This window comes from Lithobates pipiens, unplaced genomic scaffold, assembly GCF_037356315.1.
Source record: "Lithobates pipiens isolate NorthernLeopardFrog02 unplaced genomic scaffold, aLitPip1_a1.2 Scaffold_22, whole genome shotgun sequence".
Lineage (NCBI taxonomy): Eukaryota > Metazoa > Chordata > Amphibia > Anura > Ranidae > Lithobates > Lithobates pipiens.
Window position 1 is genome coordinate 321,449,867 of NW_027507784.1, and position 16,249 is coordinate 321,466,115.

Here is a 16,249-nt window from a genome sequence, read left to right on the forward strand (position 1 = left end):
AGCACACCATCATCGTCGTCCCCCTACCACCCCAACCCCCCATTATAACCCCCAGCACACCATCATCGTCGTCCCCCTACCACCCCAACCCCCCATTATAACCCCCAGCACACCATCATCGTCGTCCCCCTACCAACCCAACCCCCCATTATAACCCCCAGCACACCATCATCGTCGTCCCCCTACCACCCAAAACCCCCATTATAACCCCCAGCACACCATCATCGTCGTCCCCCTACCACCCAAAACCCCCATTATAACCCCCAGCACACCATCATCGTCGTCCCCCTACCACCCCAACCCCCCATTATAACCCCCAGCACACCATCATCGTCGTCCCCCTACCACCCCAACCCCCCATTAGAACCCCCAGCACACCATCATCGTCGTCCCCCTACCACCCCAACCCCCCATTATAACCCCCAGCACACCATCATCGTCGTCCCCCTACCACCCCAACCCCCCATTATAACCCCCAGCACACCATCATCGTCGTCCCCCTACCACCCCAACCCCCCATTATAACCCCCAGCACACCATCATCGTCGTCCCCCTACCACCCCAACCCCCCATTATAACCCCCAGCACACCATCATCGTCGTCCCCCTACCACCCCAACCCCCCATTATAACCCCCAGCACACCATCATCGTCGTCCCCCTACCACCCCAACCCCCCATTATAACCCCCAGCACACCATCATCGTCGTCCCCCTACCACCCCAACCCCCCATTATAACCCCCAGCACACCATCATCGTCGTCCCCCTACCACCCCAACCCCCCATTATAACCCCCAGCACACCATCATCGTCCCCCTACCACCCCAACCCCCCCATCATCGCCCCCCTACCACCCCAACCCCCCATTATAACCCCCCATCATCGCCCCCCTACCACCCCAACCCCCCATTATAACCCCCAGCACATCATCATCGCCCCCCTACCACCCCAACCCCCCATTATATCCCCCAGCACACCATCATCGTCCCCCTACCACCCCAACCCCCCATTATATCCCCCAGCACACCATCATCGTCCCCCTACCACCCCAACCCCCCAGCACACCATCATCGTCCCCCTACCACCCCAACCCCCCATTATAACCCCCAGAACACCATCATCGCCCCCCTACCACCCCAACCCCCCATTATAACCCCCAGCACACCATCATCGCCCCCCTACCACCCCAACCCCCCATTATAACCCCCAGCACACCATCATCGTCCCCCTACCACCCCAACCCCCCATTATAACCCCCAGCACACCATCATCGTCCCCCTACCACCCCAACCCCCCATTATAACCCCCAGCACACCATCATCGTCCCCCTACCACCCCAACCCCCCATTATAACCCCCAGCACACCATCATCGTCCCCCTACCACCCCAACCCCCCATTATAACCCCCAGCACACCATCATCATCCCCCTACCACCTCAAACCCCCATTATAACCCCCACCACACCATCATCATCACCCCCCTACCACCTCAAACCCCCATTATAACCCCCACACCATCATCATCCCCCTACCACCTCAAACCCCCATTATAACCCCCACCACACCATCATCATCCCCCTACCACCTCAACCCCCCATTATAACCCCCACCACACCATCATCATCCCCCTACCACCTCAACCCCCCATTATAACCCCCACCACACCATCATCATCCCCCTATCACCCCAACCCCCCATTGTCCCACCTACCACCCCAACCGTCCATCATCCCCCCTATCATCCCAACCACCATCCCAACCCACCATCATTCCCTCTACCATCCCTACCCCCCCCCAATCATCCCCCCTACCGTCCAAAACATCCCATCTCCCCCCTACCATTCCAACCCCTCCCCCCCCCCCCCCCATCATCCAAACCTTACAAATCCCCCCATGCCATCCCTATCCCCTACCATCCCAACCCGCCCATCATCCCCCCTCCCATCCCAACCCACATCACCCCCCCCCCCCCTCATCGTCCCCTCTACCATCCAAACATCCCACCCACCCCCCATCATCCCCCTACCATCTAAACCTCCCCCATCGTCCCCCCTACCATCCCAACCTCCTCATTATTCCCCCTACCATCCAAACCTCCTATTGCCCCCCCCCATCATCCCCCCCTACCCTCCATAATCCCCTCTACCATCCCCCCCATACCAGCCCAACCCCCCCACCGTCCCCCCTACCATCCAAACATCCCACCCACCCCCCATCATCCCCCTACCATCTAAACCTCCCCCATCGTCCCCCCTACCATCCCAACCTCCTCATTATTCCCCCTACCATCCAAACCTCCTATTGCACCCCCCCCCCCCCCATATTCCCCCCCTACCCTCCATAATCCCCTCTACCATCCCCCCCATACCAGCCCAACCCCCCCACCGTCCCCCCTACCATCCAAACATCCCATCCCCCCTCACTAACTCGATGCCCCATTATGCCCCCAGCACACAGACAGCACACAGACCCACCTGTCAGCTCTCCATGTTTACATCACATGACATTCCCTGACTTCCTTCTCACCGGGCGATCACATGGATCCTATACAGCGGAGGGGGAGGGGGGAGGGCTTCAATCCCTACAAAAAAAATCCCAATTACCAACAGAGATACAAATCTCCTCTAATTTCAGTTTCATGACAATAAAATAAATTGCGACTCGTAGATTCGAGAAAACCGATGAGAGGATTAACAGAAGGGCTCTGTAGCTCCCCCCATCGGTCCGGGGAGAATGGTATAACCCGCAGTGTATGTCACGGGACAAGTCATCTGATTCAGAGCACAATTTCCCCTCCTCCCAAGTGTGTAAGGTGGTATCGTCCTGTCACATGTGTTATGCAACTTCTGGACCGTACCATTAACATTATGGGGGGGGGGGGAGTAAAAGTTATGAAAATGTGTGACTTTCCACTGAATGAGAATCTGACCCTTCGGGGCTTAGTGGAGGAGACATTGCCATCTTGTGTATTAAATGCTGAAGTGTAACCATTTGTCTACCGGAGCAACGTTTGAATGACTGTAAACCAAAAAGTATATATTTTCTGAAAGCAGAGACCCTGGTGAATAAAATGAGGGCAGTGGCAAAAGTATTGGGACACACATATGAACTTTAATGGCATCCCAGTCTTATTCCGTCGGGATCAATATTGAGTTGGCCCACCCTTTGCAGCTATAACAGCTTCAACTCTTCTGGGACGGCTGCCCACAATGTTTAGGAGTGTGTCTATGGGAATGTTTGACCATTCTTCCAGAAGGGCATTTGTGAGGTCAGGCACTGATGTTAGACGAGAAGGCCTGCCTCGCAGTCTCTGCTCTAATTCATCATAAAAGGTTTTCTTTTGGATTGCAGTCAGGACTCTGTGCAGGCCAGTCAAGTTGCTCCACCCCAAACTCGCTCATCTGGTGTGGGGCTGTTTTTCAGGGCTTGGCCCCTTAGTTCCAGTGAAGAGAACTCTTAAGGCATCAGCGTACCAAGACATTTTGGACAATTTCATGCTCCCAACTTTGTGAGAACAGTTTGGGGATGGCCCCTTCCTGTTCCAACATGACTGCGCACCAGCGCACAAAGCAAGGTCCATAAAGACACGGATGAGCGAGTTTGGGGTGGAGGAACCTGACTGACCTGCACAGAGTCCTGACCTCAACCCAATAGAATACCTTTGGGATAAATTGGAGTGGAGACTGCGAGCCAGGCCTTCTCATCCAACATCAGTGCCTGACCTCACAAATGCACTTCTGGAAGAATGGTCAAACATTCCCATAGACACACTCCTAAACCTTGTGGACGGCCTTCCCAGAAGAGTTTAAACTGTTATAGTGGCAAAGGGCGGGCCAACTCAATATTGAACCCTACGGACTAAGACTGGGATGCCGTTAACATTCATGTGTGTGTAAAGGCAGGCGTCCCAATACTTTTGGCAATCTAGTGTGTGTGTATATTTATATGTAGCGGCGGCTCCTGAAGAGCATGCACTATGCGTTTTTCATAGTTAAACTTTGCCTAAACTGCAGTTTGGTTTGGGTTTATTTGTCTAAATTGGACCTCTGCATCAGTCTGACTGGACTGTGAGATGTTCAGCCTGGCCACAGGGGGCACTGTCTCTGGTGGCAGGCATGGAACTATAGTCTGGTTAGGTGCTTAAGTTACTCTCTTTCGGAGCCAGGTCAGTGGGAGTGGCCCTCTCGCTGTGCCCTCTGGGAGAGGGTATTTAAGATGCGGACGTCACGTGGTTCAGGGTTCCGGTCCAGTATGAAGTGCTGATTACATGGTCCTGGTCCTCCTGACCAGCCCCCAGGAAGGCTATGGCCTGGGGTGCGGATCCACCTGACTTTAATGTCTCGGGGCTGGTTAGCCCGAGGCAAGAAAACTAAAGGAGGATTCTGAGGTGGTTGGGTGCCGTCTCCGGTTCGGAAGAGACCCAGTGTACTTCAAGCATTCCAGGGGAGGACTCTTCAGAAGAAGACCATGTACGGGTTGGTTTCTTAGTAAGAGCCTGGAAGGGCTGAAGTAACCGAGAGAATCCGGTCTTGTGGATATCGCCAAGCAGGCTGAAAGATCCAGGAATCCTACGAGTGTTTTCAAGTTTAGTTTCCCTACGTGTTCTACAACAACGGCTGTGACAAAAACTTTGCTCCTGAGTAAGCACCTTGTTGGCTGCTAGGCCTTGTGAGAGAGGGACTGTCCAACCCGAGTGATCATCCAGCTGTGAATGGCTATTCAATGGATGCAAAGTAAGCAAGTTCTTCAACGTTTTTTGGACTTTGACACTAATGCCGCGTACATACGATCAGAATTCTCATCGGAAAAAGCTCTGATTGTTTCCCCGACGGAATTCGGCTCAAGCAGTCTTGCCTACACACGGTCACACCAAATTCCGATCGATTATAACGCGGTGACGTACAACACGTACGACGGGACTAGAAAAAGGAAGTCCAATAGCCAGTAGCCAATAGCTTCCGTCTCGTAGTTGAATCTGAGCATGCGTGATTTTTGGCGTGTCGGAATTGCATACACACGATCGGAATTTCCGCTAGAAAGTTTTTCCGTCTGGAAAATTGAGAACATGCTATCAATTTTTGGCTGGCGGAAATTCGGACAGCTAAATTCCGATGGAGCATACACACGGTCGCATTTTCAGATGAAAAGCTCTCTTCTGTCTTTTTCTGGCCGGAAATTCCGATCGTGTGTACGCGGCATCGGAGTACCTGAACTTCCTTCCCAACACTCTGATCCCAAGTTGAAAGACTCCACAATTGACTGAGTTTTGCAAATAAAATCCATTCAAGTGGATCTATTGTCAGTCTCAAGTTACTGGGCCATCTACCACGGGACATCCCTAGACGTGCCACAATGAGAACGGATGGTAACGGTAAGCCCAAAAATAACCAGCAGCTCCTTCGGGGGTTAGTGCTACATATATATATATATATATATATATATATATATATTTATTTATTTATTTTTTCTTCCTTCATTGCTATTTTTTTACTTCATTGCCATCACGAGGGGACTAAGAAGCCCCCTAAGTGATAGTATGGGCAGGTGACTCATTATGGAGACCTCAGGAGTCTATTAGCAGACCTCCCAACATTTTGAGACTGGAATGACACCTACTAACAAACATATGTAGGTATAGGACACGCCCCCCTGCCACACCCTCTTAAAGGAGAATTAACCAAAAAAAAAAAGGTTAATTAAATCCACAAGGTCTTTTTTTTACCACTACTATTCCTTTATATTGGCTTTTAAAGAGGAAGTAAAGGCACTTTAAAAATAAATAAAAATGCAACCTGCAAGGCAAAGGCATAATGAGCTAGTATGCATAGCATACTAGCTCATTATGAATAATTTACCTGAGAATGAAGCCCCCGAAGCGGTCCTCCTCCTTTATCTTCACCACTGCCATGTATCCTGGAGTGACTTCCGGGTCTCGGTGCTCCAGCGCTGTGATTCGCTGGAGCTGCGATGACGTCACTCCCGCGCATGCGCACGGGAGCCGACACGAGCGGCATATCGCCATGATCTGCGGCCTGCTCAGTGCACCTGGGCGCCGTAGACAGCGGTGCCTCTCTTTTTGTAAATATCTCCTAAACCATGTAGGTTTAGGAGATATTTCTTGGACCTACAGGTAAGCCTTAATCTAGGCTTACCTGTAGGTCAAATTGGTTTGTAAGGGTTTACAACCACTTTAAAATTTACAAATGTAGCAATTTAGAAATCAAATGAAAGGTTTAGCGCTGGGAAACACTTTTTGAAAGATAAAAAGTGCATTTCATATACATCTATATAGATCAGACCAAAATGAGGGACAAATGAGGAGGAATGAGGGACAGAGGGACAAATCAGGGACAGTTGGGAGCTCTGTATTAGAGTGCATGTCAGTAGCGCTCACTCCCATCCGATGTCCGTCAACTCACTGCACATATGGCAAAGCTGTAAAAATTGCCCTACTAGAATGTCTCCAAGGCCTGGTCGACATCTATGCATTTTTTTACCGCATTTTCAGTTTTGCATAAATGCACTACAGTCCATATAACATGGTTTCCTATGGATGTAGTTCACATCTGTGCATTTTATGGAAAGGGCCAGGGACTTTTTTTTTTTTCTGTTTTTTGGTTCCATAGACTTCAATGGATCAAAAATGTGTATTGAAAAACGCAAAATGCACCCTGGAATATGTAAACTGCAACCTGCATAGGTGTGAACCAGGCCTTATGGTATGCTTGGGATGGCTTGACTGGCCACATAAAACACCGTTCCTCACTAAGGCCTGGTTCACACCTAGGCATTTTTAGTGCTTCTTGCATTTTGCAGATTTGCACTACAGAACGCGTTCCATAGTAAACCATGTTCAATGGACTTTTAGGCTGGATTCACACCTATGCAGTTTTAGTGCTTTTTGCATTTTGCAGATTTGTACTTAAGTCCATTGAACATTGTTTCCTATGGAGCACGTTCTGTAGTGCAAATCTGCAAAATGCAAAAAGCACTAAAACTCCCTAGGTGTGAATCCAGTCTAAGGGCTCTTTCACGCGGACGATCCGTTCAGGTCCGCCTCTCATTTTTTTAGGTGGACCTGAACAGATGCTCCATAGTCCTCTATGGAGCGTCAGATGTCATTGGTGACAAGTCCGCTGACATCTGACCCGTTTCCGATTCCGAAAAAGTGTGACGGAGGAAAAACCTACTTTTCCATCCGACTGCGGATCAGGTGACGACAGACTCTGCGGTCTGTCGTCATCCAATCTCCCATAGGGGAGAGCGCCGCTCTGACAGGTCTGTCCCTGCGCAGTGTGCAGAGAAGCACCTGTCATCTTCCTGCTCAGTGGGGGATCAACGGAGCGATTCCCCGCTGAGCAAGTGGATGTCCACGGGGCGGATCATCACAGATCCATCCCGTGTGAAAGAGGCCTTAGGGTTTCCATGTAGATAGATATATATATATATATATATTTGCAACTTTTCTTTGTTTTATTACGGTTTGGTTCTGTTTATAGATCTTTTTTGGTCATTTAGATTTGGTTTTAATATTAAATGTATGTGTATGTCGTAATTATTGCAACCTAGGTAGCATAGGTGTGCACAGCCTATTGCATTAGGGTGTGCACCTCAAAGTTTAAACACATATGTGTGTGTGCATGTGTAAATATACTGATGGTGTCAGTAGAGCAGTGGGTGGCGTCAGTATTTTTTTTTTATGCTTATTTTGGTTTTAATTTTTTTTTTTACAATATTTCATCAAGGGGCTTGGGTGAAATATCAGGGGTTTAAACAGGAGGAATCTGCACCAAACAGGGTGATTAGGGTGAGCCCAGGCACAACTGGCACACCCTGTGTGCACGCCTATGCTAGGTAGACAGAGGGACCACCTGATTGTATTCAGCTGAACTTGAAAGTATTTTAAGGACGATATCTGTGGGGTATATCTGTGTTATGATTAAGCATATTCTGCGTGGAAGGCTTTAACCATTATTGCTGTCATCTTGTACTCTGGGTCTGTCATGTTTGTATTTTAGTCTCTATTATAGAGCTCTATTTTTTTCTAAAGATTGGAGTGCGGTCAACCTCTGTTTGCTTACACTTGGATTGTTCAGGTCACGGACCGGCACCCATTTATTCAGAGAGGGGGGTATACCAGGAATGCCTCACCTGGAGCGGTCTTTACTTCCTCTACCTTTAGGGGTTTATTAGACCCTCACTATCTCCCCCTGCCCTCCAATGCAGCTATTTGAGCACAGATTGTGCTTGCATAGCTGCATCTTAACCCCAAAAGTGAGGAAATGCACCTCACTTCCGGAGTCATTTGTTGCAGGAGGGATCGGGGATACGTTTTCCTTGAGTTCCTCCTGCTCTCACTGGGTAAGAAGCTTCCCAATGAAATGGGAGAACTTGGGAACCACCGGGTGCCGGGGAGGCTGGTCAGTAACAAGATCCTACAACGCCAGGAGCGATCCAGTGTTCCGTCAGAATCTCCAACTCGTCAGATTAGGTGACGGAAGTGACGTTCCATCAGCTGCGCATGCGCACATCGCTACCAGGTTTCCTAGTCGGACAGAACACCTGTATTCTATCAGAAAGCTGCTACCCCCCTTCCTCCTTTTCTCTGTTTTTCCTTTTTTTTTTTCTTTTTTTTTTTTTTTCTCTCTCCCCTTTTTTTTTTTTTTTTTTTTTTGTCCAGTCTGTTTTTTTTTTTTTTTTTTTTTTTGGTTTGTCCATCCCTTTACTCTCCTTGCTCCCTCCTGCTCTCTCTTCCCCTCACCCCTGACTGAGATCGTTGGGGGGGGGGGGGGTGGGTTTGGACGGGGAGATATAGTGGGTACAATGCACCTGAATTACGGGCACAATGTATATACACATGCAACGGTGGGAGGTGGGACACCCACAGTATAAAGGATTACATGAATGAAATTAGGAAGGGTAAAAAAAATGAGGCACAGGTTGGGTTTAAGGGAAGTTGGGTTAGGGAGGGGGGGAGGGGGGATAAGGTAGTATGTGAATGGGTGGGGAAGAGAAGGGAGGTTGAAGGTATGGGTGAGGTTGTAACGGTCACAGGAAAAGCCCCTAGGGGTAACCCAGAAGGGTATGGGGAGGGGTGGGGAGTAGGAACAAGGAATAAAAAGGGAAATATTGGACAGGAAAAGGGCAAAGATTGCACAGTAATAGAGGATAAATTAAAAATAACGTTGGGAATATATGAAAAGTTTATCTTTTCTCTTTCACTAAAGGGAAGTTTGGGACAGAATGGTATCACAATATTCAAAAGGATACACAAGGTTATTAGGAATTTTAGTTTGAGTAGGCTTTTTTTCTCTCCTTTTGTTCCCTCACATCTCGCAACTTTTTTTCAGAGGGGGCATAGAGAACATCCCTATGAGATCAATTATAATATTGAGATAATCCCTTTTTCCTGTCATTTTTTACTGTTTTCTGGAAAGGTATGCAGGATAGAGTTATGAATATTGGCTCCTGGAACGTTAGAGGGATGGGTACATCAGTTAAAAAAGCAGCGGTGTTTGATGCCCTCGAAAAATGTGATATCGGGTTGGTCTGCTTACAGGAAACGCATCTAACTGAGGACTCCAAGTTGGAGAACTACAGCAGGAAATTTCCCACTCAGTTTCACTCAGTCCACACCTCTTATTCAAGAGGGGTGGCTGTGTTGATAAGAAAAGAAGTAGCATTTAACTGTCGGCAGACCAGCATCGATAAAGAAGGGAGATATGTATTTTTGCATTGTGTAATTGAAAATCGGGAGTATGTCATTGCAAATATTTATATTCCACCCCCGTTTAAACTGGATGTTTTATATAATCTAATGGAATTTATAGTAGGTAAATCTGGGATCCCAGTAGTAGCAGTGGGAGATTTCAACAAGGTTATAAATAAAAATCAGGATAGGTTCCCATCAGGGACAAATTTGCAGAGAGAGGGTGAGAGTCGGTTATCCAGGTTTATGCAAGAAGGGGGACTATTTGATTTGTGGAGAGTTCGGAATCCGGACCTCCTACAATATTCGTGTTTTTCAAGTTCTTACTCTTCACTCTCAAGAATAGATTTAGTGTTGGGGAACGAAGAAGCTAACCAAGTGGTAAGGGAAATAGTATACCAACCCAGGGGGGTGTCGGATCACTCATTGGTGACGGTATCGGTTAACTTAGAGGGGAGAAGTCCCCCGAAAGTATGGAAACTGAACCCAGTATGGCTTGAGATTATTGGGGATGCAAGCAAAGTACTATCCCAGCTAGAAGAGTTCATAGAGCTCAATAAGGATACCGCTGCAAGTGGAGTAATATGGGACGCATTAAAGGCCTACCTCAGAGGTATCCTTATTCAACAGGTGGCAAAAATTAAGAAAATATCTAGAGAATGGGAGAATACCGTTAAAAGTGAGTTAGTAGGAGCAGAAAGAGAATATATAGTAAATCCCTCCCCAGAGAAACGAAAGGTATGGTTAGATACACAGCAGAAGTATAAAGCAATGATTATCAGGAAAGCTGAGAACAAAAGACTATTCCAGAAACAAGTGGCGTTTGGGGAGGGGGAAAGTGTCGGGAAGATGCTGGCACACCTAGTGAAGACCAACTCCTCGCCATCCATCGTCCCCGCGATCAGAACAGAGAAGGGAGAAATCTCAACTCAGAATTCAGTGATTATAGATACTTTTAGATCATACTATGCAAAACTGTACAGATCGCAGGGGATGAGGGGAGACGAGGAGATGGAAAAGTTTTTTGGAAATATTAAAGTCCCTTCCCTTACCGAGGAGGAGAGAGAGACAATGGAAGCCCCATTAACATTAGAAGAAATTCAATCTGCAGTGACAGCAATGGCTAACCAGAAGTCTCCAGGACCAGACGGTCTTCCATTGGAAACCTATAAATACTATGGGAAAGTACTGCTTCCAGAGTTTCTCAGAGTGTTAAATAGGGTAAAGGAGGAAGGGAGATTGCCTACCTCGATGACGGAGGCAACGATAATCGTTCTGCACAAGGAGGGGAAGGATCCGTTGGAAACTAAATCTTACCGACCTATCTCACTTTTGTGCACGGACGCAAAAATACTAGCTAAGGTACTGGCGGCCAGACTGAATAAAATTATTTCTAGATTAATACATCCTGATCAGACAGGATTTATCCCCGGTAGATCAACTAGCATGAATATTAGAAGACTATACCTTAATTTACAGATACCAACGGAAAACATAGGGAAAAGGGCAATTATGGCTTTGGATGTAGTCAAAGCCTTTGATAGTCTTGAATGGAGATACATCTGGCGAGTTCTGAGAGAATTTGGCTTTGGCTCCTCATTCATTGAATGGATAAAAATCTTATACAATGGTCCTAGCGCTAGAATTAGGGTTAACAACGAGTATTCAGATAAGATATTATTAGAAAGAGGTACAAGACAGGGGTGCCCTTTGTCACCCCTGATCTTTGCCCTTGCAATGGAACCATTAGCCATTGCAATAAGATCTAATGCTGATATGGAAGGCTTTAAAAGAAAAGCGAGGGAAGAAAAGATCGCGCTATACGCCGATGATATTCTCCTCTATCTGGGGGACGTGGAGAAGTCAACCAGGCAGGGGATGAAAGTCCTCGGGGATTTTAGCAGCTTCTCGGGATTAACAATAAATTGGGAAAAATCATCTCTGATGCCTGTAGATACACTGGAGAGTCAAACTATATCGACAATCCCGCAGTTAGAAGTAGTGGAGAAAATAAAATATTTAGGAATATACATACAAAGTGATGCAAAAAGGTATATAAGTGATAATATCGCCCCCTTACTAGTTAAATTTAAAAATAAAATCGAAATCTGGAAGAAACTCCCTCTTTCGGTTGCAGGGAGATGCAATCTTATCAAAATGCTATGGATGCCACAGTTATTGTATCTGTTGCATAATGTGCCGTTATGGATAGATATAAAGTGGTTTAAAAAAATAGAAACACTATTTAGAGAACTCATATGGAGCGGAGGTACCTCAAGAATAGGCCTACAAATTCTGCAATTACCGACAAGGAAAGGAGGAATGGCAGTACCTCACCCAAGAAGCTACTTTTTAGCTGCACAATTGCAACATCTGGGGACGAGCAATGAGTTTAGTGGAGATATAAATAGGAAGTTAATGATTACTGGGACACCTCATAAAACCATAGTAGAGGCCTTGGAGGCAAACTCATTTCCCTATAGAACGCCCACAATAAAACTCGCTCTAAAAGTATGGAAGGCAGTAAAAGCGATAAAGGGTCTAGAAGGGATGACCAAAGAAACCCCATTATGGAATAATCTGAACCTACAGGAAATGGGAATGATAGAGAGGCAGAAAGATTGGGAAAGTAGGGGGATTGACAGACTGGCCCAGTTGTATGAAGGAAGTATAATAAAAACATTTAATACACTGAGAATGGAATATGATCTACCAAAACACTCATTTTATAAATATTTACAAATCAGACACGCATTATCGAAACAATTTGGTACATCGGGGCCAGTGTGGAGCAAATCCCCCATCTATAATAGATTAAAATCTGAAGATAGTGCAAAAGGGTTTATAGCAGAAATGTATCCATATATTTGTGAAGGGAGCATAGAAACTCCAGATAAACTTAAAAGTAAAATAAAATGGGAGGAGGAAGTAGGAACATTCTCAGATGAGCAGTGGATGAGGATACTGGAGGGAGGACACTTGATATCTGTCTCACCAGCCCAGAGGGTGTCACATCTAATGCTGCTACATAGAGCCTATTATACACCGAAGAGGCTATACAGGTTTAGGCGAAGGGAAGATGATGGCTGCCCGAGATGTCAGGCGACAGGGGATCTGATGCACATGTTCTGGAGGTGCCCTAAACTGTTCCGTTACTGGTCAGAAGTTATTGCTGACTTGAATGAAACATTTGGAGTGTCGGTTGATGGGAACCCCAGAATGTGCCTATTGGGCCTGAATGAAGGAATAGGAGGGCCGGCCTGTATAAATAAAGCAGTAATGAGATGTATGTTCCAGGCAAGGAAGCTAATAGCGCAAAGGTGGCAGGCAAAAAACCCCCCATCGGTAGCGGAGTGGAGACAACTAATAACAGAGACGATCTGGAAGGAAAAAGTAGTATATGTAAGGAGAGGGAATTTTAGGGAATTTAATAAAATGTGGAAACCATGGTTAGACAAGTTGGGTTACACAGTATAAAGAACTGGAGAGAATGACGTTTGGAGGGAAGAAGGAGAGAGAGAATATGTGGTATAGGTGATAAGAAGTTAGTGGTATAGAGAGTAACACGGTCATAGTTTGGGTATGAGGGGCCCACTGCTTCTTCCTGTTATGTACGTGAGGGGGGGGGGGAGGGGGAGGGAAATGTTAATGTGGAAAACGGAGTGTTTAACTGTATAAAGTTTATGAATGGAAAAATTATTATGGAAAATAAATAAAGATTATATAAATTAAAAAAAAAAAAAGAAAGCTGCTACCCATCAGAAAATGCAACCTTAGTGATGTTCCGTTGTGGCCATCTTGGTACACCCGCACTCATCCGCAGTAAATCTACAGTCTGAATGAAGTCACCACGTTGACATGTTTTTACACCCACTGGAGTCTTGCATTTCACACTTATTTTTTCACCAGTAAATTGAGAGCTTATATCAGTGATGGTGAACCTTGGCACCCCAGATGTTTTGGAACTAAATTTCCCATGATGCTCATACACTCTGCAGTGTAGTTGAGCATCATGGGAATTGTAGTTCCAAAACATCTGAGGCGCCAAGGTTCGCCGTCACTGGCTTATATCGTGAAATACAGTATTTAGAAATCCATCAAACATATAAATAAACAAACAAAAATACTAGGGTTAAATTTGTGTTGGGGGCGGAGTTTGTGCTAGGAAAGGGGATTTTGAACTGGGAGGGAGGGATTTGAAGTGGAAGGTAGAAGGTGGAGGAGACATTTTAGCAGTAGAGGAATCGTGCTAAGAGCGGTAATTTTTTTTGGGGGGGTTGATTGAGCTGGGATGACGAGGAGAGCAAAGATTCGTTCTTAGCGGGGTTCAGCAGGGGATTAGATTGGACAGTGTGTATTGTACAATCCCAGTGCAAGTGTTGGAATCACATTATAACTGACCATCTTGGCTGTCTGCTTTGGTGTGCAGAGGAGAGATATGGGGGTCCAATAGATTGCAGCTCTCTCTGTCCCCCCCCCCCCCCCCCAAAAAAAAAGGACCTGTCGCGAACCATGCAGCACAAGGTATGTTTTCCAATCAGATTGAACCAATTTGATTGGCACAATCTGATGGGACTGTCCCCATACAGAGACGGTCCCAGCAGACTGGCCCAATCTGATGGGACCAATGAGAAGAGATAGAGCAGCGCCACTCTGAGTGCATCATGTGGGTAGAATAGTTTCTTCAAACTCACACTTGAGATGTAACAAACAAGCGTGTGGGTAAAGAATCCTTCAGGCTCCCTTATTGTCCAGCTGGGCAGCGGTGATAGAACAGCCCCTTGTCGCCGCCACTCCAAGGCTGGATGGTATCAGCACGGCAGACACATCAGCACTAGTGGACAGGGCGCGCGGTTCCCAACACGCCGACATCACCCAGCCTCCGAGTTGCGGAGACCACCGATGCCCAGTCGGAGACTAAGGGAGCCCGAAGGATTCTTTACATGTAAAAAGAGAGTTTGACTTGAACGTATTAAATTTGATTATACCCACATGCTTCACTCTCCCTTTTCTTCTCATTGCATACAGAGCTTCTACTCTCCAAAACTGGCTGCCATTACCGATGCTGACCAGAACCTTTAATACAGGTCTGGTTCTAGGAGCATATGGACTTTTGCTTTAGGACAATTCCAACAGTCCCAAGTATGCCCTATTTTTCACTAGCTGCCTATTTAGCGCTCCTGTCAGGAAGGGCTAGCCAGTACCCAAGATGGCAGCAGAAGACGACCCGTGACCTCAGACCGTCAGAACACCTCTGGTGCACCTGCACACATCGTCAGGAAGGGCATGCCAGTACCCAAGATGAGACTCCAAGACAGCCCGTTTCCTCAGATTGCCACCAGTGCGCCTGCACGTGTTTTTGCACCCAACTGGCTATTTAAACTCCGCCAGTGCCATCTGCTCTTCAGCGTTCCTGTTGCCTGTATCCGATACCTGTTCCTGTTACCCAACCCAACTTACCTCTGATGATTCCTGCTATCTGCCAGCAGCTGACCCGGCTTGTTTGACCACTGCATCTGCCTGCTCCTTCTGCTACCTCGCTGCCAGCCCATCACTGACCCGGCTTGTATCCCGACTACTCTTCTGTCTCCGCTCCTGATGTGTCTGCCAGTGTACGACCCAGCCTACCTGTACCTACCCCCTCTTCTGCCTGGAGAATGCTGCTGAACTGCCGTTCCTCCTGCAGCTGCTTCCGATTCCACGGTCTACGACCGTTCAGGCACTCGTGCGACTTTGCATCCCTACACCTCCTGTCTGCTCTAATAGGGGGGCCTCGAGTCAGGTGTAAGAGGCCATCTGCTACATATCAGGCTCTACCGTCAGGTAGACTCGGGAGCGCACCCGCAAGGCAACCCCCTATGGAGAGTGCTTCTCCTAGAGCGGTGATGGCGAACCTTGGCACCCCAGATGTTTTGGAACAACATTTCCCATGATGCTCATGCAATCTGCAGTGTAGTTGAGCATCATGGGAAATGTAGTTCCAAAACATCTGGAGTGCCAAGGTTCGCCATCACTGTCCTAGGGGGGTTATCTAATGTGGGGGGGAGGAGCCAGCAAGGGACCCCAGAAGAGCAGGTTCAGGGCCACTCTGTGCAAAACGAGCTGCACAATGGAAGCAAGCATATGTTTAAAAAAAAAAAAAATAAAAAAAAGAGCTTTAGTATCACTAACTTATTTGAAGCCAGATTCCCGCTCTCTATCCACCTATCTTCATCCATCTATTAACTAACCCTGACAACACTAGAAATCTCAAGAGAACCGCTGTGCTCTTGAACAACTATGGCGTAAAACCAAATGCCTGCAGGACATTACCCTATATAAATCTGTCCTCCGAAAATACAATTCCTGCCTCAATGCTACCAAACAAACCTACTTTGCCTCTCATAGCAATATCTAGTCATCCAATCCCCATCGGTTCTTCTGAACCTTTACCTCTGTTTCATCCCCCCCACCCCCTCTACCCACTAACTGCCCAAGAGATTGCCAATCACTTCAAAGACCAGATTAATGCAATACATGAGGACACCTTCCCTACTCAACAT

At 47.1% G+C, this 16,249-nt stretch overlaps 1 protein-coding gene across 1 annotated transcript in view; it reads right to left on the bottom strand.

The window, feature by feature from the left end:
• The window catches only part of FLCN (folliculin), a 38,051-nt gene extending 35,390 nt beyond the window's left edge, over nucleotides 1-2,661 (bottom strand). The window contains exon 1 of the mRNA XM_077449496.1: nucleotides 2,473-2,661. The gene's annotated coding sequence lies outside the window, so the exon portion shown is untranslated. The remainder of the gene's footprint in view (nucleotides 1-2,472) is intronic.
• Between the last annotated feature and the right edge of the window lie 13,588 nt (nucleotides 2,662-16,249).